The sequence below is a fragment of the Protopterus annectens genome, chromosome 8.part0 (genome assembly GCF_019279795.1).
Source record: "Protopterus annectens isolate FY-2018-M chromosome 8.part0, PAN1.0, whole genome shotgun sequence".
NCBI classification, from domain to species: domain Eukaryota; kingdom Metazoa; phylum Chordata; order Ceratodontiformes; family Protopteridae; genus Protopterus; species Protopterus annectens.
In genome coordinates this window covers 356,292,479-356,315,568 of record NC_056741.1, presented here as the reverse complement: position 1 = coordinate 356,315,568, position 23,090 = coordinate 356,292,479, and the positions used below count along the sequence as shown (strand labels likewise).

At 36.8% G+C, this 23,090-nt stretch overlaps 1 protein-coding gene and 1 pseudogene across 1 annotated transcript in view; one reads left to right on the top strand and one right to left on the bottom strand.

Moving 5' to 3' along the window:
* CLCN1 (chloride voltage-gated channel 1) overlaps positions 1-23,090 on the bottom strand; it is a 2,440,475-nt gene that overhangs the window by 1,759,719 nt on the left and 657,666 nt on the right. The gene's annotated exons all lie outside the window — the stretch shown is intronic.
* On the top strand, positions 5,256-5,834 carry LOC122807943 (annotated as a pseudogene).

Sequence of the window (23,090 nt, the reverse complement as noted above, 5' to 3'; positions counted from 1 at the left end):
GCTCCTCATAAAATTTGTGGTTTTCCGAAGTTTTGTGGTAAATCAGTGTGGAGTGAATTCATTAAATAATGACAGGCATTTAAGTTTCAGACATTATATCTTTTCAACTGCGGTGGTGGTGCTGCGGTAACATTGTCGCCTCACAGTAAGACGTTGTCCTGTTCGATTCTCAGCTAGAGCGTCTTCTGTGTGGAGACATGCGTGAATGGGCGTACCTTCGTTGAAGGTTGTGCGTCAGGGCCGGCAACTCGGCATGTAAAAATCTACTGCCAATCATTAGTGGACTGGAGTTCCGCTGTGGCAACCCCTCACCAGGAAAAGCCGAAAGACACAACAACAACAACATTATATCTTTTCAGAAAATACATTGTAATACAAGACTTTTTATTCTAGCCACTTTCTAAGTTTATAAGAGCAATATTTAAAATTTGTCCCTATTTCTGGGGCTTTGTTCCCCCCATTACTTTTGGCTTTGTCCAGATTTTTTGTGCTAAGAGGCTGAAAGTTATACTTGTGTGAGTGAATGCGAGTATGAAACCAGAAGAGACTGTGTGTGTGTGTATGTATTTGTGTGTCAAAGCAGAAGAGACTGTATGAGAGACAGAGACAGAGAGACAGACAGAGAGAGAATGGGCTTGCTGTAAAAGTGCTGTGTTTTACTTTTTTTTTTTTTTTTTTTTTTAGTATTATATTATTTTTTGTATATATTTTGATGTAAAATGCTTCCTCCAACACCATTAATATATACTACACAAAGTTTGAAACATTAGACAGATGAACTATTTTACATCAAAAATATATAAAAAAATAATATAGTACTTAAAAAAATAAGTAATTAAAACACAATTTTACTGAGAGCCCATTTTGTCTAAATGCAATAATGCCCTCCAGGTTGTGTGTTAATGTAAAGAACAAAGCAGGCGAGAAGACTCCCACAACGAAACTCCTTTATTCACAAGTAAATGGTAAGCGTTTTCACCGGCCAAATGTGCCAGCTTCCTCAGACCAAACTCAAACAACTTCAAACTATGACCAGTTGTTATATATATATATATATATATATATATATATATACACAGTTAATTACTTAATAAGTGTACTAATTAATTAACAAGCATAAGACTTAATCAATTAAAACTTTTTTAAAAAACTTTTTTTAAAAAGCACATTATATAAACACACAAACTACTAAGCTGAATTTTTAACGTTGGGTACTTGTTATATAAACAAAATACAAGATGCAACTCAACTAATGTCTTATTGTACTGCATCCGAAGAATCCAAACTTAACAAAAAAATTATAATAATTTTAATGTGCAATCAATGCCCTTTCAGGGGTATAGAGGCCCTCAACACCCCTGGGTGGGCATTAATTAAACATTAACACACACCCTGTCCAGCATTATTGCTTACATATAATTTTGTCACCTATGTCATTAAGCACTGTCATGGTTCATTTCCCTACCTGTCCTTACAGCCATTACATTATTCATACTGAGCAGCTGAGGTCTACCTTTACTGAAGTAGCATTTTAAACATCTACTGTATGCATATGTAAAACAATATGCACTGTTTTATTCATACTAATTCATTCTTTTTTTCTGTACTGTTTCAAAAACAATACTGCTTAGAGCTCCTCGATATCTGTTTCATTTACATGCCTTAATGCTTTGTTGAACTTTTAAAGCGTGCATGTCTTACTGAATTTTTAAAAGGGACTAAGTACTGTTCAAGTTCAAATTTCAGAAAAAGACTAAGAAATGCAAATGCAAGCACGTGTTTATGAATCAAAAAAGGAAAGAGTTGAGTTATGTGGCTTGTAATACAAAGAACACATGGTCGCAAAACTCTCAGCATTCTGGAAGAAATAAAAAAAGGTTCCATTGCCACTGCTATTTATGTATTTTGTATTTACATTTTCTGCGAGTCAGTTTAATATTACATCATTTTCTTTCTACAGGAAAAGACAAAAATTTGGTGCTGATTCATCCAGCCTTATATTTAGCAGTTTATGCAGTATACTTTATAGGCACTCATCCATGGCTGTACTTCTTAAACTTTGGCTATCTATGCACTTTTGCAGTGTTTTAATTGTTGCTTAGGGAGCTACAGTGCACAGTTTCTAAAATATGACACAATTCATTACTTGTCAATGTGCACAGAGATGAATAAAAACTTAATATTGTCCTGGTCCACTTCAATAAACACATCACACCGAATTACATTTGACGACCTTTATTAAACTTCCATAACATAACTATGATAACCAATATTTATTAATTACAGATGAACATAGTATTGTTGATTTTAATCACAGCATAAACATCTATGTAATGTTAATCAGGACAGTGTGACCTTATTCATCCTGACCCTCACTTTACTTATGAAGCAGTGCCCAACAACTCACCTCATATCCCATCTATTGAATTACACAGCTAACCAATTAAGTCAGGACAGTGTGATCTTACTCATCCTGACCCAGTAAGCGGCGTCCATACCTCTACTCACTTACTTTACATATAAAGCAGCGTCCAACAACTCACCTCATATCCCATTTATTGAATTACACAGCCAACCTATTAAGTCAGGACAGTGTGATCTTACTCATCCTGCCCCAGTAAGCAGTGTCCATACCTCTCCTCACTTACTTTACTTATAAAACAGCGTCCATCAACTCACTTCATATCCCATTTATTGAATTATGCCTCTAACCAAATAAGCAGTGTCCTTACCTCCATTTGCTTATTTATCAAGCAGCCTCCAACTGCTCACTTTCCTCTCCCCACTCATTGAAATGAACATCCAAACACCAGAGGGGGAACAGAAGAGGACAAGCCAGTCACTCTTCTCCGCCGCCCTACCCAGACCAATAAAATACCCAACAATCCTCACCAATCCACCAAAAAGAGGGAGGGAGGGTGGGTAGCAAGTCCACGCCAAAATGTGATTCCTTACCCAGCTACACTTGCCTAAATTCCTTAAGCCCCTCCCTACCCTTACCTCATTTCCTCCCAATCATCCCTCCTTCCATTTAACCCTTTCACCCCCCCACCCTCTTAAATCCCACTAATATATTTATCTAACCCCCTTCTGAAGATGTTCCTGGACAAACTGGTTTGTAGCCAAACCTCATTTGTCAATTAGGAAGGAGCAGAGATTGGAGCAAATCAATCTTGAATAACACTTAATTAGAAAAATAAAATGAAATTCAAAGCATTTCTTATCTGTCTCAACAGAGGTCAGCTATCAAAATGAAGAGACTCTTCAATGATCTTTCATTGAACATAAATTTATTGATGTTTTAATGAACAAATAAACTTATGTTACCTAAGTCAATAGAGTGTTTAGGACTTTATAAAGAGTGCAGGCTGGCAGAATCAAATGGTAATATTACATCATTTAGATTACAACTGGGACTGAGCTTGCTACATAATAAGGACATGAGAAGCAACAGAGCAACTTAACTGACAATGATCCATTTATGTGGCAACATAAGAACACTAGGCCCTGCCAGTCTGTCCTTTTTTCCTGTCTGTTAATGTGGCTGCAGCAATGTTTGCTTCTTGACTGTCCCCAAGACTTCATTATCTAACATTTTGTGTAGAAGAGCAATGCACATTTTGGGCTTGCTAATGACTGTTTCATTTTATTTGTTTACTTGCATTTATTAACTGAGAGTGTCCAACTGGGAAGTCCCACTTTTAGTGAACTGCCAGGGAGAAGAACTAAAGGTATATGGCAGTTTTTAAAGACAAAAATTAATATAGCAGTTGAACAAGTTCCATACAGATCCCTTGACAGAACTGTCCAGTATACAACAGAAGAAGCAATACAGCAACTGCACAAATTCCAGGCAGATCAGTGGGCAAAAATGTGTAATAAATTGCAATAGTACAAATTCCAGTCAACATTAAGACAGTCATTATATACATTTCAGAACAGTAGACAAAATAATTTTACTACAGCAATTATATAATGTTAATAGCTCAATGATAGCTATTACATTCTGCCAGTACAAAGCATTATATGTGTTTTACGGTTACAGAAGCATGAGACACCCTTTTTTACAGGAATACACAGATATATGCTGAAATAACTAGCAGCAGGATGTCCAGTGGCTAAACTAATTTTAATGTAATGCTTGTTCACAGATGTTTGCACACAAATTGCCACTTAGAATAATGACAATACAACTGAAGTAGCATGATATGATAATATAAAGACATGGCATGTAGGAATATAAAATAAAATAAATATATATTACAATATTACAAGTTATGTAACCCCACTGAACATCCAATTTATAAAGAAATGGTATTTCAATATTTGCTTTATTCCTAGAAGGAATATAACTGAGGGTACAATGAACTATCTCTCAAATGTTGTAATTGTAGTTGGAAATAAGAAGTCACCAAATCTGTTTTTTATTAAATTATATTTATTTATTAACACTTTGAGACAGTTTATTGGGGGAACATCTTCAAGTGATTGTAACATACAAGAAGGAACATCTAGGAAAATGCAATAGTTTATATCGTGAAAAATAATTGGACAACGGTTAGGTGTAACTGAATTCTAGCCATTGACGGTACCTGATCAGTAGACAAAGATGAAATCTATGACGATGGACAGCAGCAAGTCTAGACATTCGATTACAAAGCCTTTTTAAGCTTGTCTTGCACAAGAGATGACATTCTAGTTACAGGAAATAGGCAATTTCTATGGCAGCTGGTGCCTTACCTGTAAGAAATTGGTTGGTTTATACAGTTTTCAAGCTTTATGTTAGTCTTTGTAAATGGCTAGTTCTCTTTGAGAAAAGAATGACTCTTCATATAATCCCTGATCTGCCCATATCTGATTTCAGAGGTTGTGTCCAGTTTCTTATTATGACATATAAACTTGTTATGGATATTTCTTATTATGATATATAAACTCTTTATAGATGTTGTAATCTTCAGTGTGATATGTAAATGAATTGTCCTTGCATGTGCTTGATAGATATGTTGAAGGTGAAAGATGACTTGTTTTGCTCAGGTTTGCCAAGTGTGTCATAAACCCCACCCTCCATTTCCAATTTAATGGCCAGTTTGATAGGTTTTTCGCACCTGTAGGAACTCAGATGTGCAATATATCCTTAATCTAGCTCCCTCACAACAATTACTAAACATTTGCAAGGATATAAGAATGCAGGAAGTTTAGGGTTCACCTTTAGCCGTACTGCACCTTAGGTCTGTGCATACAGCAATGATATCACAATGGTGGAATACTTGGCCTCCGTTTTCGGCACCAGAAAATACAAGGTTAACTGCTCTTTTTACTTTAAGCTTGGAGCATGTTGTCATGGGGACAGATGTTCACAATTACATAACAGGCCTGCCTTCAGTCATACTGTTGTGTTGCTGAATCTCTACCAAAACCCTTAGAATGCAGCACAAACTACAGATGGGTTTCATTGTGTTTCAGGTCAAGTTACTGATGTAGAAGTGCAAGAGCATTATAATGAACTTTTGAGGAAGTATTTACTGAGTTGGAAGAGAAATATGGTGAAACTGAAGAAATGAATGGCTGTGATAACCTTAGTGAACATCTGGTTGGAAACGTATACATTAAATTTCATTATGAAGAAGATGCACAGAGAGCAGTGAATGACTTAAATGACCATTGGTTTAACAAACAGCCAGTTGTCGCTGAGCTTTCCCCTGTCACTGACTTCAGTGAGTCATGCTGTAGGCAGTATGAGATGGGGGGATATACCCGAGGAGGGTTTTGCAATTTCATGTACCTCAAATCTAAAAAAGGAGCTGTATGGACACAAAAGGATTGGATTGTACTAACATTGTTTTACCATAGGTCAGTAGTATAGGGATAGTGACACATAAATAACCTGTATGACCAATAGGTGAGTGGATGCAGCAATTGTGCCAATGTGACTGACCAACGATTAGCATTCCTTCACCATAGATCAGGTGATACAAGGAGACATCATTCCAACTGTTGTATCATAGGTCAGTGCAGTTAAATATGTTCCCACATGATTGTAAACTGTTTATAGAGTCTAAGCCAAATAATTAAGATTTAAGCACACAGCATGCCTAAGAAAGAAGTGCCATATGAAAGTGTTCCTGAAGTAGTTAGGTCAGTCTACCTTGGGATGTCCATGACTGTCTCAAGAGAGGTCCAACTAAGCCTGAAAACATTGTCACTTGCAAAGTTAACTATTCATCATTGTTTTAGTTGTAAACAAGTTAAATTCTGAATGCCTCTCAATGAATATATATATATATATATATATATATATATATATATATATATATATATATATAAAAATATAAATATAAATATATATATATATATATATATATATATATATACACACACACACACACACACACACACACACACACACACACACATATAAAATGTGAAGTGTTGTTGGCTTCCTACTATAATGGCTCTTATCACAGTGATGCAAATCTAGCAAATGTCCTCAATGCATCTCTGAAATGGGCTTTTGCATGACACCTGTAGGGGGGTTGGTCCACTTATGTTTCCATGATGCAGTGTAATGGATCTTGATGCATCAGCCTCAATGCATCAATCCAATGGGATTTGAAAAAGCTGACACTAGACAATCTGTATGAGCTGTTTCTGAAAGTGCACTTAAAAAAATAAGGCTTTTCTCACTTTGATGCTTGTCACTTGTCTTCCAGGTTTGCTATCACATTCACAGTCATCATACACGCTCTGTAAGTTAAGAAGCCTGCATCCGTGGTGCAGAGTACATAGCTCTGACTGTGACCCAGACAACTGGGGTTTGATTTGCACCCCTGGTACTGGAGGAGCCAGGTAGGGAGGGGGAAGAATGAAGGACATGGCTCACTCACGTCTCCTGGGAGTGAGAGGGTTTGCATGCACTCAGAAACACACTAAGTGGTGGGAACTCCTTGCTAAAACTTGAACAGACCATTGTTCATGCTGCAAGAGCAGAGGCAGAGCTGCTTGGAATGAACACCCTTTGTGGAATTCAGGGGACATCATCTTGGCATGTCCCATTGCTTGCCTCTTCCCAGTGCCTAGCTGTGCGTACCCTATTTAGTGCTGGGGAGAAAAAAATAGAAAATGCAAACCACACCTGATGTCTGTCTAAACAACAGTCACTCTTTGTCAGATCTTCCTTAATGATTGGGAATGAAAGGCTAAATGACAGCGAGGAGGCTGATGCTCAATATATATTGGGAGCAAAGTGCCACAAAAAAAAAATAACAATAATTTTGGCAAAACTGTGCTAAGCTAAGGATTTATGTCCTGCACTTATATAGTGGTCGCAGATAGGGCTGTATAATGGGATGCGTACTGCCTTCAAAATGCTTTGAAAGCCCAGTGCTGCCAGATTCTGAAACACAAATAAATAAATAAATAAATATTCTGGAAGGCCATTTTGCAGAGTATAGCACTGTTAATATAACCAGTGCTTATGTTTTGAGGAAGATATACAAAACTGAGAACTCATTACAATGAGAATGTAGGGGGCAACCAAAAGGCCTTGTGGTCCTTTTTATCCCCCAGGTATAGGACAACTACTGATTATACTTCTGTATCATTAGGTCAAAGTGGCAGAACAAGCTCACTTATAATTAACAAAACTCTGAAATTTAAGCATTTTTGTAAGACATTACATTATTTTTCACTAAAAATGTCAGGATGTGATTTCAGTAGTGTGAACAAAAATCTAATACCTGTTCATCTATACTATGCATGTTTGAAGTCCATTAGTTTGCATCATATATTTTATTTATTTTATTTATGGTTGTTTTCCGGGGTAATGTACATCTCACAACTGAAGCTGATTACACTTGCTTGCGAATCCACATTTTGGATGAATATGGTCTAACGCATTAATAATCCTTCTCAGTTAAAAAAAAAAACAAATGCTTAGTTTGTATTATTTAAGATATTACAGTAGTAGATATCTGTTTGAAAATGCAAATCTTGAGAAGGGGAGTCAACATGAGCATGTTTTTAAAATGAAACGTATAAACAAGAAATGGCAGTCAGCTTTATCTAAGGATTTCTATGACTAGTATTGCCATTAGAGGTGGGGGATTGTGTTTGACAGCATGCAGAAACAAAAAGTATAAATGCATGTTTTGTCTGCTTTATAATATTTTTATAATACCTAAGTTTTAGCAGGTCTTTAGTAATGTGATACTACAAGAAAGGAGTGCGTTTGTTAAACTGTTCCAAATTCAGGAGAGAGTTAATGAGACATACAAAGGAAAAGGGGAATTTAGTTTGATGACATTCAGAAAAAAAGTATAACTGCAAGTTTTGTCTGCTTTATAACACTTAAGTTTTAGCAGGTCTTTACTAATTTGAAAATGCAAAAAGGAATGTGCTTGCTGAAATCTTCCAAATTCAGGGGAGAGTTAATGAGACACATGAAAGAAAAGGATGCTTTACTATATGTTCTTTGATTTCTTGCTTTGGTACTAGTCACTTTCCCTGGACATATTTTTTATTTGTGTAGCAGATCTGATGCAGGCTTGAAAGCATTTTGAATGATTGATATATTTCCATTTTGATTGAGGTTTGCACATCTACAGAATCTGAGAAAGTGTGTGTGTGTGTGTGTGTGTGTGTGTGTGTGTGTGTGTGTGTGTGTGTGTGTGTTTGTGTGTGTGTGTGATGATAAATATGTGGAATAGTGTGTGTGTGTGTGTGTGTGTGTGTGTGTGTGTGTGTGTGTGTGTGTGTGTGTGTGTGTGATGATAAATATGTGGAATAGTGTGTGTGTGTGTGTGTGTGTGTGTGTGTGTGTGTGTGTGTGTGTGTGTGTGTGTCTTCTTCTTCTTCTTTCAGCTTTTTCCCAGTTAGGAGTCGCCACAGCGGATCACCTTGTCCGCACATTAATTGGCAGTGGAGTTTTACGGTGTTGAGTTGCCAGCCCGGCACCCAACCTTCCACAGAAGGCACACTCACACACACACCTAGGGCCAATTTAGAGTATCCAATCCACCTGCAGCATGTCTTTGGGATGTGGGAGGAAACCGGAGCACCCGGAGGAAACCCATGCGACCACAGGGAGGACATGCAGACTCCGCACAGAAGGCACCCCAGCCGAGGATCGAACCGGAGAACCTCTTGCTGTGAGGCGGCAATGCTAACCACTGCACCACCGTGGCCGCCCGTGTGTGTGTGTGTGTGTGATGATGATAAATATGTGGAATAGTTTGCTTGACTGTGAAGTAGCAATGATGGCAATAATGTTTGGGTAAGTTTGAAGACAGATGTGTATATGAAGTGATTTGAATATTTTTTATTGGAGATGTAATGTGCATTTGAACTCACTAGATTTAATTATATCACTTTATTTTTGCATCTGAATTATTAAAAACAACAATAGCACATGGCCAAGTCTTCATCTACAAAATGTCTTGCCATGTTTCTTACACATTAAGTGTGACTTCTGCAATGTGTGAGTTAAATGATCTCACATATACTCAGGGTCTGTTCCAGCACAAGGCAAACTAGGCAGCTGCCTAAGGCTTGGTGCTTTCAGGGGGCCCCATAAACATTTCAGAAAAAAGAATATCTCACGCACACCTGCCTCTTAAGGAATAAATGCTTGGCTGCTCAGTGGTAATGATTACCACTGGGCTGCTGCCTCTCATTGGTTCAAATATAGAACTGATGAAGGTGAGGCTTCCTGGAGCTTTACAGTTTAAACATGATTATTCTTGGAAAGTTCCAAGAATGACTTACTGTCTATATGGAAAATAGCAGTTAAGCAGTTTGCAGTTTTGCTTAGAAAAAAGCAGATTTATTTAAGCAGTTTTCCATTCTACCGTGGAAAAAGCATTTATGCACTGAAGTACTTTGCCATTACAGAAAGGATTGTGTATGGGGGGTAGGTGAATGTGTGTGTGTGTGTGTGTGTGTGTGTGTGTGTGTGTGTGTGTGTGTGTGTGTGTGTGTGTGTGTGTGTGTGTGTGTGTGTGTGTGTGTGTGTGTGTGTGTGTGTGTATGTGAGAAAGAAGAAATATCTGGAAATCTCTACTTACATTTCCTACTTCCAACCTTCAGCCATTAACCTCCTGGGTGTCAGGAGGCATACACAGAAGTGTGCATTTTAAAATATGCAGGGGTGCTGCTGTGTATTTGCTGAATGCGATATATCTCCTGTGGAAAGCTGCACAGCCAAACTAACAAAAAATACTCCACAAATTGCCCTAAGGCACAAACATAGCAAAACATGTAATTTTACACGTAAGGGTATAAGCAGAGCATTTTCCAATGTTAACTAAGTCTTTGCAGTGTTGAATCTTCATTGAGTATGCTTTTGTTTTGCTTGCTTGCAGCATTTAGTAGCAGATCATCCTATTTACATTCCTTAACTTCCTGACTACAAACTACAGAAATAAAGCAATTAATATTAGAAAATGGGGCAGGGTCTGCTACTCTTCATGAAATTGAATTGCTATTAAAATTAATGTTACAAGAGAGGGTGGGTTCAGCTACTCCTCTGTGTGATAGTGAAATGGCTTCCAGGCTGGCAGTCTTGGGTCATGAGAACTGATTTGAGTTGCACAACAGACAATAAAAGCAGTGTTGTTTTACAGCTTAGAAAGCTGTGAGCTATATGTTTCTTATGTTTGTGTCAGGGATTTCAGAACTCAAGGAGCTCCCCAAGTAAGATTTCTATTTTAAGTTATAGTTTCCAGCTATCTCTGTGGCTTTTGTGTGTCTGTATGACTCGAATCTGTGCAAAGCCAAAAATAATGGTAGGGCAAGGGTCTAAATTTGGGATTTTTTTATTGTTTATTTATTGTTTTAATACTGCTTTAATTAAATTAAAAAAGAAGAACTGGTCTTACATCAGCTTATATTTTGTGAACATTGAGAAGTAAGAAGCTCTAATGTCTATCTTTACCTATTGTAATTCTTGGTGATTTAACAAAAAAAAATCTAAAAGTTTACAAGAATGAAGAAAGAAATATGAGACAAGATAAGGGATATTTGAGAGGTATAGCTTGACATAGTTCTTATCTTTTTACCTCCAGAATTAGGGATGAAGTAAAAAGTCCCAAATTAGAGGCAAAAGTACTGGTACTATTAACTTGTACATTTGATAGAAAAAGAGATTGTGGTTGTTGAAAAAGGAACTGATATTAGCTTTGATCTATATTTTTTAATTGTGAGTTCTGAGTATGCTTATGATACCAATATTTGACTTTTAGTATTAGTTATAATGTATCTACAGATTGTGGCAGCCAACCATAACTTCATTAGCCTGTTTAGTTTGCTTTTGGGGTATCTTCTGTGCAGAGTCTCCATGTTCTCCCTGTGTTTGTTTTAGCTTTCTCTGGGTTTGGTTTCCTGTCACATCTATATTGGTGATTCTGAATCAATAATAGTTTTGTGTGTGTGTGTGTGTGTGTGTGTGTGTGTGTGTGTGTGTGTGTGTGTGTGTGTGTGTGTGTGTGTGTGTGTGTGTGTGTATGTATGTCAGAAGGAAGAAATATCTGGAAATCTTTACTTCCATTTCCTACTTCCATTTTAAACTCTGGATAGTTTTAGTTATTCATGGTATTGCTTCAAAAGCTGTATGGAACCTGACAGCAGTGGATGGATGGCTTAATTTTAATGGTTTCAGAAGCACTTAGAACTATATGTGTGCATGTAGCCAACAGCAAGTTATTGCTGTAACAATATTTGTGCAAAGAATAATTTGTAGGTGATTTGGAAGATTAGGATTCACCTAACAGTGGCTTGAAAATGCACCTGTTTTTCAAAGGATTTTGTCAAGTCTGCCTCAGGGTTGCATCATTTATGGGGAAGGGCAGTCTGGTTAGTTGTAATCTTCAGAATCATCAATTTGAATAACATAAACATGTAGCCATATACATATGATTGTGCTTTAAAGCAAATATGATATTTCACCGCAAAAGGTACATGATTACAATTCTACGTTACATCCAAAGCTAACTATGTACAATTTGTGTCTTTAGTTAGAAAAAAAAATTAAAAAATAAAGAAATGCCATGTTGGTCCACAAACAGAAAATAAGACACTGGAACATAGATGTGATGTAGTACCTTTTATGGGACTAACATAGATTTTGCAATCATTCAAGTTTCCAAGGTGATATGAGCCCTTTGTTAAGAGTTGTTATTAAGTTACTGATGTTAAATACACTGCTTAAATATCCATTCATGCCTGCAAGGGGAAATACATCATTTATTTCCAAATGGGTAAAAAAAAATCATAAGAAATGCTTTTATGCAAAAAATATACCTTGGACTACAGAGACAGACAATGTGTGTGTGTGTGTGTGTGTGTGTGTGTGTGTGTGTGTGTGTGTGTGTGTGTGTGTGTGTGTGTGTGTGTGTGTGTGCGCGCGCGCGCACGTGTGAGAGTGATGGAAAGAGAAAAAGAGAGAGACAAACTGTGGAACAGGGTTGAAACATGCTATAAAAATCAAAGTTGGCATGTTACATTAGAGTGAGTGTTCATTTAGCAGAGAAGATAACACTCAGACAGACTGCTTTGACATTTAACTAGACAATAAATGTCAAAGCAAGAGATGGGTAAGGAGATTATTTAAATGCAGAAAAGGAAAATAATAAATTATAATTTGTAAGTTGTTAAGTCTTGTCTAAACAAGCAATCTTTCTGAGATAGAAGTCCTTGAAATCCAGCCACAACATCATCATAAAAGAGGCAGTTAAAGGGTTTGCATTGGTTATCTAGAACCATGCCGACTATATTGCTAAAAATAATAGACAGCTTTCTGATCACAATTACTACAGACAGCTGACTGAGGATCCAACTCAAGAGTACACAAAAGAACTAAAGAATCTTATCAAAGCCTTCCCAGTTTCCACGCAGGACAAAATAATTGACATAATTTCAAATCAGCTTATGCCAGGAGATTTCTACATGCTATCAAAAATCCATAAACCAGAAAATCTGGGAAGACTAATAGTGTAAGGTAAAGGAACCCTGATAGAAGGAATTTCTGGGTTTGTAGAGAAAATTGTGAAACCACCAGTCAGTGAGAGGGACAGCTACATTCAAGACACCACAGATTTTCTTCACATTTTGTTAAAATCCTATGACCTTCCACCTACCACTACTTTAGCCAAAATGGATGGTACATCCACAAACATGAAGATGGAACTGCTGCCTGCCTCAAGTAATTAGAAGAGAAAACAGATCATTGCAACATTACTCCAGATATTGTGGGAGAAGTTATAGAACTGATTCTGACACATTGCAATTTTACCTTTAATGGGAAACATTATGTTCAGACTATGGGCAGTACTGCAATGTGCATCAGAATGGCTCTATAATATGCAAACCTCTTTGTAGCAACCCTAGAAGAGGATTTTTTTCCCATTTTATTAATGACATATTTTTTATAATCTGGACACATAACATTGACTCCTTTAAGGAATTCCACCAAGGATTCAACAGAATCCTCTGCTCTATTAAACTCTCTTTGGGGTACTCAACTTCAAGTGTAACCTTCCTTGATACTAAGTTTACTAGGACATTACAAGCACATGAACACAAAAACTGGATGATTATGGTGAACCAAGTCAGAGTATAGAATTGATATACTGAGCAAAAACGCAGAATGAAAAAGCACCAAACTGTTTATTCAACTGAATACAAACAAGTGCAGAGCTTTCCAGTTATGTAAGAAATATAATACAGAAAAATTGGAATATTTTATGGGCTATGCCTGAAATGGAACATCTGCTACATGACAGACCGAGGTTTCCTTACAGGAACCGTAAGAATTTAAAGAGAAGATTTTAATTTAAAGAAAAGATTCAACAAATGTAAAATAAAAAAAAATAAATAATAAAATAAGATTATGTTATAATCACTTTAATATAGCTAATAGCAATGAGACCACTAACAAAATCAGAACATTCCCCTGCTGTAATTGTAGTTGCTGTAAAGATATTTTTTTCAAATAGCACCTTCATTCACCCAAGAAGTAAGAGAATATTTACTTTTTATTGTTACATCACATGTAGCACTACCCATCTGGTCTATCTTGGAACTTGCATAAAATGCTCCTGTTTTTATGTTGGGAAATGCAGTCATAGGTTCAAAGACCATATTATTGAGCATAAGTCTGATAGACGTTGGAAGATCTTAACTAATGTTTGCAAACATATCTTAGATAATGATGAAACTCATGAGTTTAGGTTTAGAGTAATAGATGTGATACAGAAACATATTAGGGGTTGTGATCTTAATAATTCTTTAGAATATAGCGAATATAGCTGGATTTAAAGACTAGGGGGCTGATTTAAAACCTGTTTTAAACAATGTTGTTAGCATTAAACCAGTTTTAGTTAAAAACAAAGGCAATTGCACTGATTTACATCCTCAAAATGTGATGTTTGGCTATCTTTAATTGAAGTTTTTTTAATCAATGCTTATTGCCTAATGTTTTAATCATTGCTAAGTTTCTGGTACATATACTAATTGTTGTCAAGTTTTTATTGGTTGGCTACTGTTGCGTTTACTTCAGAAATATATATAAATTAGATCAGTCGTTTTGGAAATGTTAGCAAAAATGAAGGGTTCTACTTGAAAGCTCTGCACTTGTTTGCATTCAGTTGAATAAACACTTTGGCATTTCTTCAGTCGGAGTTTTTGCTTTATATATTACATGCATATGCCTACAGGACACCAACTGAGAGACAGATGTATCTACACAGAAGCAGAGATCATCCCAGCCACATAAAGAAGTCAGTTAATTACAATCAAACACTTCAGTATCACCACATTGGTTTTAGTGAGGCAGAAAGAGACATACAGCTGTCACAGCTAAAAGACACCATGCTTGCCCAAGGTCACTGTGCCAGGGAGTTTGACAGAGCCGTAGACAGAGCAATACAGCGGCCATGAAAACAGCTTCTTTGGTATAAAGAGAAGAACCCCTATGACAGAGTTCCACTAGTGACAACATATCATCCAGAAATTAAAGACTGTACAAAATTATAAGGGACCTCCAACCAGTGTTCAGTGGGGATGACAAACGTTTTCAAGCACTTCTACTACTGTCATTTAAACAATTACCAAATCCAAAGGCTCTTCTTATTAGAAGCACGCTTTGACCAGAGTAGAACATATTCTCAAATGGCACAAAACCCTGCAACCATTCAAGAAGCAAAATATGTCACATGATCTATACAGCTTCCAAAATAATAATTTCACCGAACAAAAGTTTGAAAGTACAGGGTTCATTTATATGCACTTCCAAAAATGTAATTTATTTAATCAAATGCAGGAAATGTCCAGAGACAGGCTACATAGGAGAAACACAAAACCACTCTCCTTTTGCTTCCTCCTTCCAATATATTACAAACAACTCTGACCCAAAGAAAACCACCGACTGTGGTGAACAAAAAGTCAGACAGCTATGCAAGGTACTCTGTTCTTTATTTTTCTAGCACTTCAGTGTCTCCACCAGCAAGCAGAATGTAATTGCTGAAGAGCACTTGTGTCCTGGTGGGAGACTAGAAATTTAAAGATCTATGCAATATAGGAGCTTACAATTCATGATTTATTTACAAACAACATAGTAGAGTTAAGCATTATTAATATATACAGTACATTCTAGTAAATGTTGCTTAATGTTTAACATAGTCACTGTCAGACATTGTTCATGAAGTGGTACCGCACTGGTATAAATAGACTTCAGTGATAGTGGTTACCATGATATGGTACAGAGGCTTGTCACTGCATTGCAAGTCGAGTCTAACAAGCAGCATACAGACCCTTGTTGTAAAAAAAAGCCAGCCTCTGTGGTGTGAGTAAGAAGATAAGGTACCACAACCAAAAATGTAAAGGTAATAATGTACCATAACCAAAAGTTCAATGGAGATAATGTACCACAACCAAAACATCAATGGAAATAATGTACCACAACCAAAGAGTGAAAGGAGATAATGTATCACAACCAAAAAGTCAATGAAAATAATGTACCACAACCAGTCAATGGAGATAATGTACCACAACCAAAACGTCAATGGAGATAATGTACCACAACCAAAAAGTCAAAGGAGATAATGTACCACAACCAAAGAGTGAAAGGAGATAATGTACCACAACCAAACAGTCAATGGAGATAATGTATCACAACCAAAAATTCAATGAAAATAATGTACCACAACCAGTCAATGGAGATAATGTACCACAACCAAAAAGTCAATGGAGATAATGTACCACAACCAAAGAGTGAAAGGAGATAATGTACCACACCCAAACAGTCAATGGAGATAATGTACCACAACCAAAAATTCAATGGAGTTAATGTACCACAACCAAAAAGTCAAAGGAGATAATGTACCACAACCAAAAATTCAATGGAGTTAATGTACCACAACCAAAACGTCAATGGAGATAATGTACCACAACCAAAAACTCAAAGGAGATAATGTACCACAACCAAAGAGTGAAAGGAGATAATGTACCACAACCAAACAGTCAATGGAGATAATGTACCACAACCAAAAATTCAATGGAGTTAATGTACCACAACCAAAAAGTCAAAGGAGATAATGTACCACAACCAAAACGCCAAAGGAGATAATGTACCATAACCAAAGAGTGAAAGGAGATAATGTACCACAACCAAAAAGTCAATGAAAATAATGTACCACAACCAAAAAGTCAAAGGAGATAATGTACCACAAACAAAGAGTGAAAGGAGATAATGTACCACAACCAAAGAGTCAATGGAGATAATGTACCACAACCAAAAAGTAAATGGAGATAATGTGCCACAACCAAAGAGTGAAAGGAGATAATGTACCACAACCAAAGAGTCAATGGAGATAATGTACCACAACCAAAAAGTAAATGGAGATAATGTACCACAACCAAAACGTCAAAGGAGATAATGTACCACAATCAAAGAGTGAAAGGAGATAATGTACCACAACCAAAGAGTCAATGGAGATAATGTACCACAACCAAAAAGTAAATGGAGATAATGTACCACAACCAAAACGTCAAAGGAGATAATGTACCATAACCAAAGAGTGAAAGGAGATAATGTACCACAACCAAAAAGTCAATGAAAATAATGTACCACAACCAAAGAGTCAATGGAGATAATGTACCACAACCAAAAAGTAAATGGAGATAATGTACCACAACCAAAACTTCAAAGGAGATAATGTACCACAACCAAAGAGTGAAAGGAGATAATGTACCCCAACCAAAACGTCAATGAAAATAATGTACCACAACCAAAGAGTCAATGGAGATAATGTACCATAACCAAAATGTCAATGGAGATAATGTACCACAACCAAAGAGTGAAAGGAGATAATGTACCACAACCAAAAAGTCAATGGAAATAATGTACCACAACCAAAGAGTCAAAGGAGATAATGTACCACAACCAAAACATCAATGGAGATAATGTACCACAACCAAAATGTCAATGGAGATAATGTACCACAACCAAAAAGTCAAAGGAGATAATGTACCACAACCAAAACGTCAATGGAGATAATGTACCACAACCAAAAAGTCAAAGGAGATAATGTACCACAACCAAAACATCAATGGAAATAATGTACCACAACCAAAGAGTGAAAGGAGATAATGTACCACAACCAAAAAGTCAATGGAGATAATGTATCACAACCAAAAAGTCAAAGGAGATATTGTACCACAACCAAAACCCAACGCTCACCAGGAGGTGGTACAGTGTACTACAAGGCTATTATATGACCTATGCCTTTTACTGTGACATAGGTGGGATATGTCTCACTGTACTATGATGCCATAACATGACTTAACTATACCTTTTATAGAGGGAATGCAATATGATTCCATTGTGAAAATTTTGAAAATTCCTGGCTTCACCCCTGAAAATAAAGACCTCCTAAAACACTTTCTAGTAAGTCACTGAGAATTATCAGTGATGTCAGTATTTACACCTTCCTAATAGGTTCATAAGTAAGCACTAGGCTAGCTGCCCTTGCAGGCCATTTGTAGCCCAACTAATTTAGCTTTTTGTGCTTAAAATGACTTATCCTATTTGGTTATATATTGGCCTTGGTTGATAATTATATATTACCCCAAATGAGAATAACTTGGATCATACCATAGATAATTTGAGAGGACCCCTGTATGAGGTAATGCATTTAGGAGCTGCCTCTGTTTGTTAGTGGTACAGGAGGCAGTCCTGGGGTAAATTTTTCTGTTTCCCATCCATAATTCTAAATTGTACTTGAATATGAACAAGGATGAACTTTGTTTTATGTGGATGGAAAACCTATTCCAAAGCAGTGGTGTCCTCTGTGAAATATACCTATCCCACCAAACAGTTCTGTTGATGTTGTAGAAGAGTCATAATTGTTATCATTCAGAAAAATTTCTCCCTCATGGTTAAGTGACTTTCTCAGAATCACACAGTAGACAAACAGAAGCAGAAAGAGTCAAACTGTGTATGTCTTAATAGCGATGGAAGCTTACTAAGAGCTTGGTGTCCTAATCCTCAGCACCAACCACCAGACCTTCATTAACTTCTCCAGCTTCTAATAAATGACTGAGGATCACAGTCAGTCAATAATGCCAGTCCTTACAGTTTCCCAGTACTCAATGTCCATACAATACTTGTTGTTTTAAGGTTTGTCTGTCACTTAAGGTATTAATGAACTGCTTCCAGTAGCCAAGAGTACAGGGTTTGGTTCCTTTCACCTCCATTTTGAGACTTTGAGCAAGTCACTCAGACAGTGTTCTTGGGTCATCCCTGAAAAGGAACACTTTGTCCAATGGGTTTACCTGGTTAGCAATTAGATAAAAGAATAATAAATAAAATGTGTCCCTTATAGGGTCTTTGACCCTCTGTTTATTTTTGGCATTGCCCAAATTGCTTTTGCAAAGAAATTGAGATGTATTTTGGGCTGTTTCTTGTAAAATTGTGTTTTTCTGGCAAATTGTTATAGATTGCAGTAATTAAATAATGAGTGGCATATGAGTTTTAGATGTGTGTCATTCAAAAAATGCTTGCTAATGCAAAGCTTGTTATTCTAGCAACTATCTAAATGTATAATAGAAATATTTAAAATTTATTTCTGATTTTTGAATCTTTGTTTCTGAATCTTGAGCTAAGATGTTGGGATGGCTTGGGGGATCGAATGGGCATCATTGTATAGTTCCTATGGGTCTATATTATATATTCAAACTTTTCAAAACTTCGAATTCCATATGTTCGACAACATATGATTAAAGTTTAAAAGTGGGAATATATAATAAAACAAAATAAAAATAAACTTACCTTAACAGTGCAGGCAGGGGGGCAAGACCCCCTGCACCCCCCACACCCCCCTACTTAAATATACCAACTCCGAGATCACACTTCAGTGCAGAAAAGGGAAATTCTCCCATTTGGCACCGAATGGCACCGTTATGTTTAACCTTCGAACGCTTGAAATTTCGATCATATGGTGTCGACCATATGACATTTGGAATTTCAAGCGTTCATGGTTCTAATAGGAACCCATTCTTACAGTAGCAAGCTGAAACGTACTTCTCAGTCATTTAAGTATTTGTTCATTCATTTGATTGCAAGCAAAATCTAAATTATGCAGTCATATAAGGGTCAATAACAGATGGTCGTGTGTGTGTGTGTGTGTGTGTGTGTGTGTGTGTGTGTGTGTGTGTGTGTGTATACAGATATATATATATATAAATACATACTTAGTTCCTGAATCTCAAGCTACTTATAGTGTAAAGGAAGGAATCAATTTTAGTAAATAGGAGCATCATCATATGAACTATGCTCTTTGGATACGATTCTTGATTTTTTTTGTTTTGTTGTTTGCTAGCAGTGTGTGCATTATCTGGCTTTGAATAAAGCTAGACTGCTTGAAGTCTACCAGTTTATTGTAAAATATTAACTATTATACAATGACTGGCCATTAACGTTCAAAAAGGAGCATGCTGATAGGTCAGCCCAACCAGCGTTCCCACTGAAAATCGAGCATATACCAATGGAAAAATAGTCCAGTTGCCCGGACTTTCTTCTAATAATATATGCTACAAAAACACGGCATATATTAGCATAGCAAAAAAATAAACTTTCAAAAACCAGAACCTTCAAATGAATGAGACAGATGGGACAGAGAAAAATAAAAGGATAATCAGAAACATTATGCAAAACTAGAGACACGTACCTGATTATCCTTATCTTTTCTCTGTCCCATCTCTCTCATAAGTTGAAAGTATGTTGGTTTCATTTTTTTTTTTAATTAAAAACAAAGAAAGCCATGCAGATCTTCCTTTCTCAGTTGCTTCCTTTACACAGCACTGATGTACTGCATAAGCATGGGAAAGGTAAGTCCCATATGCATGTGCAGTGCATCAAGAAAGCCCCAGGATACCGGGAAAAATGCAAACGAGCAGTATGGTGCCATTATACAAGGACATTATTTAAGAAAAGTTATTAACATGTTTTCTTAAATAATGTCATTGTATAATAGCAATAGCCCATGGCTAGGTATGGCTAATGCTGATTTACCCACAGTTGGCTTTGTTTGGTCACTCTGGCATCACACTTGTGACCAAACCACAACAACCATGGGTAAATCCAGCAGTACCCACACCCAGTCGTGGGTTATTGTTATATGAATGTATTTTTAACTTGTGCTTTGCAGCTGCATGAGTGTGAAATGCATTGTGTTGAGCTTAAACAGTTTGTCTAATACTTAGTAGAGATAAGTCAAGTTATGAGCTGTTAATGCCCTGCTTCCTGAAGTGCAGGGTTTCAGTCCTTCAACGTTTAATTGTCTATTGTTTGAGCCTGCCAGACTTGCTTCACCAGACAGTGCTCCTGGGCTGCCCCTGAAAAAGGACACTTGTATCCATTTTAAACTCCTGCAGCTTTCATATAAACATTAATTGGTGCTTTACTATAAGCAATTTGATTATGAAGCTAAGTACATCTGTTGAGGTTTAATGGGTTGCCAGATGCATTCTCAGCAAAAGTGAATTTCAATGGAAAAGACGTTTACTGCTGCTCATTCTATGTCTGTTTTGAATGTGAAAACATTTTGTTTTGTCCATCAAATGGCTATCAGTGTTTTTGCTGTAAAATTTGTAATAAAAGTTTTAAATTATATCCAAATCTCTGCAATCATTCTAAGAGTAAACAGCAAGATGGTATCCACATTAACATATTTGATCAGTGTTTTATAGCAATTCCAATACAGGATTGTCATGAGTCAAACTGTTTAGAGCAATCTTGTCAACTAAATAATTGTACTTCTAAAAGAAAAAACTCCAGTTCCAAATCCTCCTTCTTCAAAAAAGAGACCGACTATACATCATTCCTTTATTGGGATAAGTGCTTTCATCCTTGTAGATTTCTTCAGATCTAGTTTTTAAATCTGGCCTACATGTCAAGTACTGGAGTACTGGTATGGCTGTTGGGGGATCTAGTCCATTGCCCTGCCTAGAGCCTCATTTGATTGAAATCCAGCTCTGTATATACTACATACAATAGTGAACATTTAATGTAGTGAAAAAGAGAAGCTGGACAGCTACTACATAAACTACATGGTGCAAACACTGTTTCTAATTAAGGTCTGCATTTCATATTTCATGCTTCTGGATTGCTATAGTTGCAGTACTTCACATCAGAGTTCCTCCTGAATTTTTTTTTTATTTTTCAAACATTTGAATGAATACCATATTATTCATACATAACATCTTAAATAACTATGTACACTATTTACATTATAGGTTCATATTTTCATAGATTGGTAATAGGCTATCAGCCCTAGGGCCTATACAAGCCTAGCCATAACAATACCCTGGATATTTCTTCCCACAATATTTACTTCCCTGGACCCCTGTCTAGCAGCACGATTGACATGATCCCTGCGGTGAATTTCCTATCTCCCATCCAATCATCAAGGTTCCTTTTGAAGAGAGTCAACTAGGCACTCTGCCTGACATGTATGGGCAGTCTATTCCAGAGAATGGGGAGTCTCTGGGTCAGGAACCTATCCCTCCAGCATGTTTTGTTCATTGTGATGACAAGGTTTAGATCCCTGGAGCATGTCGCTCTGAGGGATTGGGATTACTTTAAGTGGAGCATGTCCAACAGCTCAGGGTTTGAGATGGCCTTGTATGGTAAGCAGAGATCACCTCTGAGTAGACGATATGCCACAGAGTATAGTTGGAGGTTTTTTTTAGACTGTCAGCATAGGGCATCTGCTTTAGGCCTGTGATTCTTTTAGTGAAGTATTTTTCTGCGGCCTTTCCAGCTGTTGCAGATGTCTTGTGAGGTACAAACAGGGCACTGTACTCTATAATGGGTCTAATGAGGGATGAGTACAATGGGACAATGACCTCCCAAATTAAACATCTACCATTAAACATATATGGTATGAGTCTTGTCATTGGAAGATTATATTTAGTAATGTGAATAAGAGGATCATTACTCAGGACAGCTGTATTGAGGATGGACTGTGTTCATATCACTGTATGTATGCAGTGTTTTACTATGTCATGAGCTTCATATCACTGGGGTCAAATGACTGATCATTCTTCCTGATATGTGTATATGAAAGGAGCAAATTCCATCAAACATGTCACCAAGAAAGCACCTTGCACTGGACCCCCAACCCCACCTTACTCATGTCTACTAACCTTAAGCCTACCCCTGCCCTAGACCCCACCTTACACATTAGGGTACTAAACACCCTTTCCCTAATAGTACCACTACTCAATACAGATTTGGACACACAGATACATAAGTGTATATATAAAAGTCACCACTACCAAAACACAATACACATCTATTTGTCTGCCCTAACCTGCAAACAGTGCACATGTACCCACCAAATCCCAATGCTGAAACTTATGTACTACATGAAAGTTTCTGCATTGCTCTCCACCACTACTTGCCTTATAATCAATAAAATACAATTCCATGATTCCACTACTCAACAAAAAATGTTACCAATAATGCCAGCAAAAACATTTTCAATTAACACATCCAGTGACCAGAGAAATGGTACTTATATTTATATATATTTGTA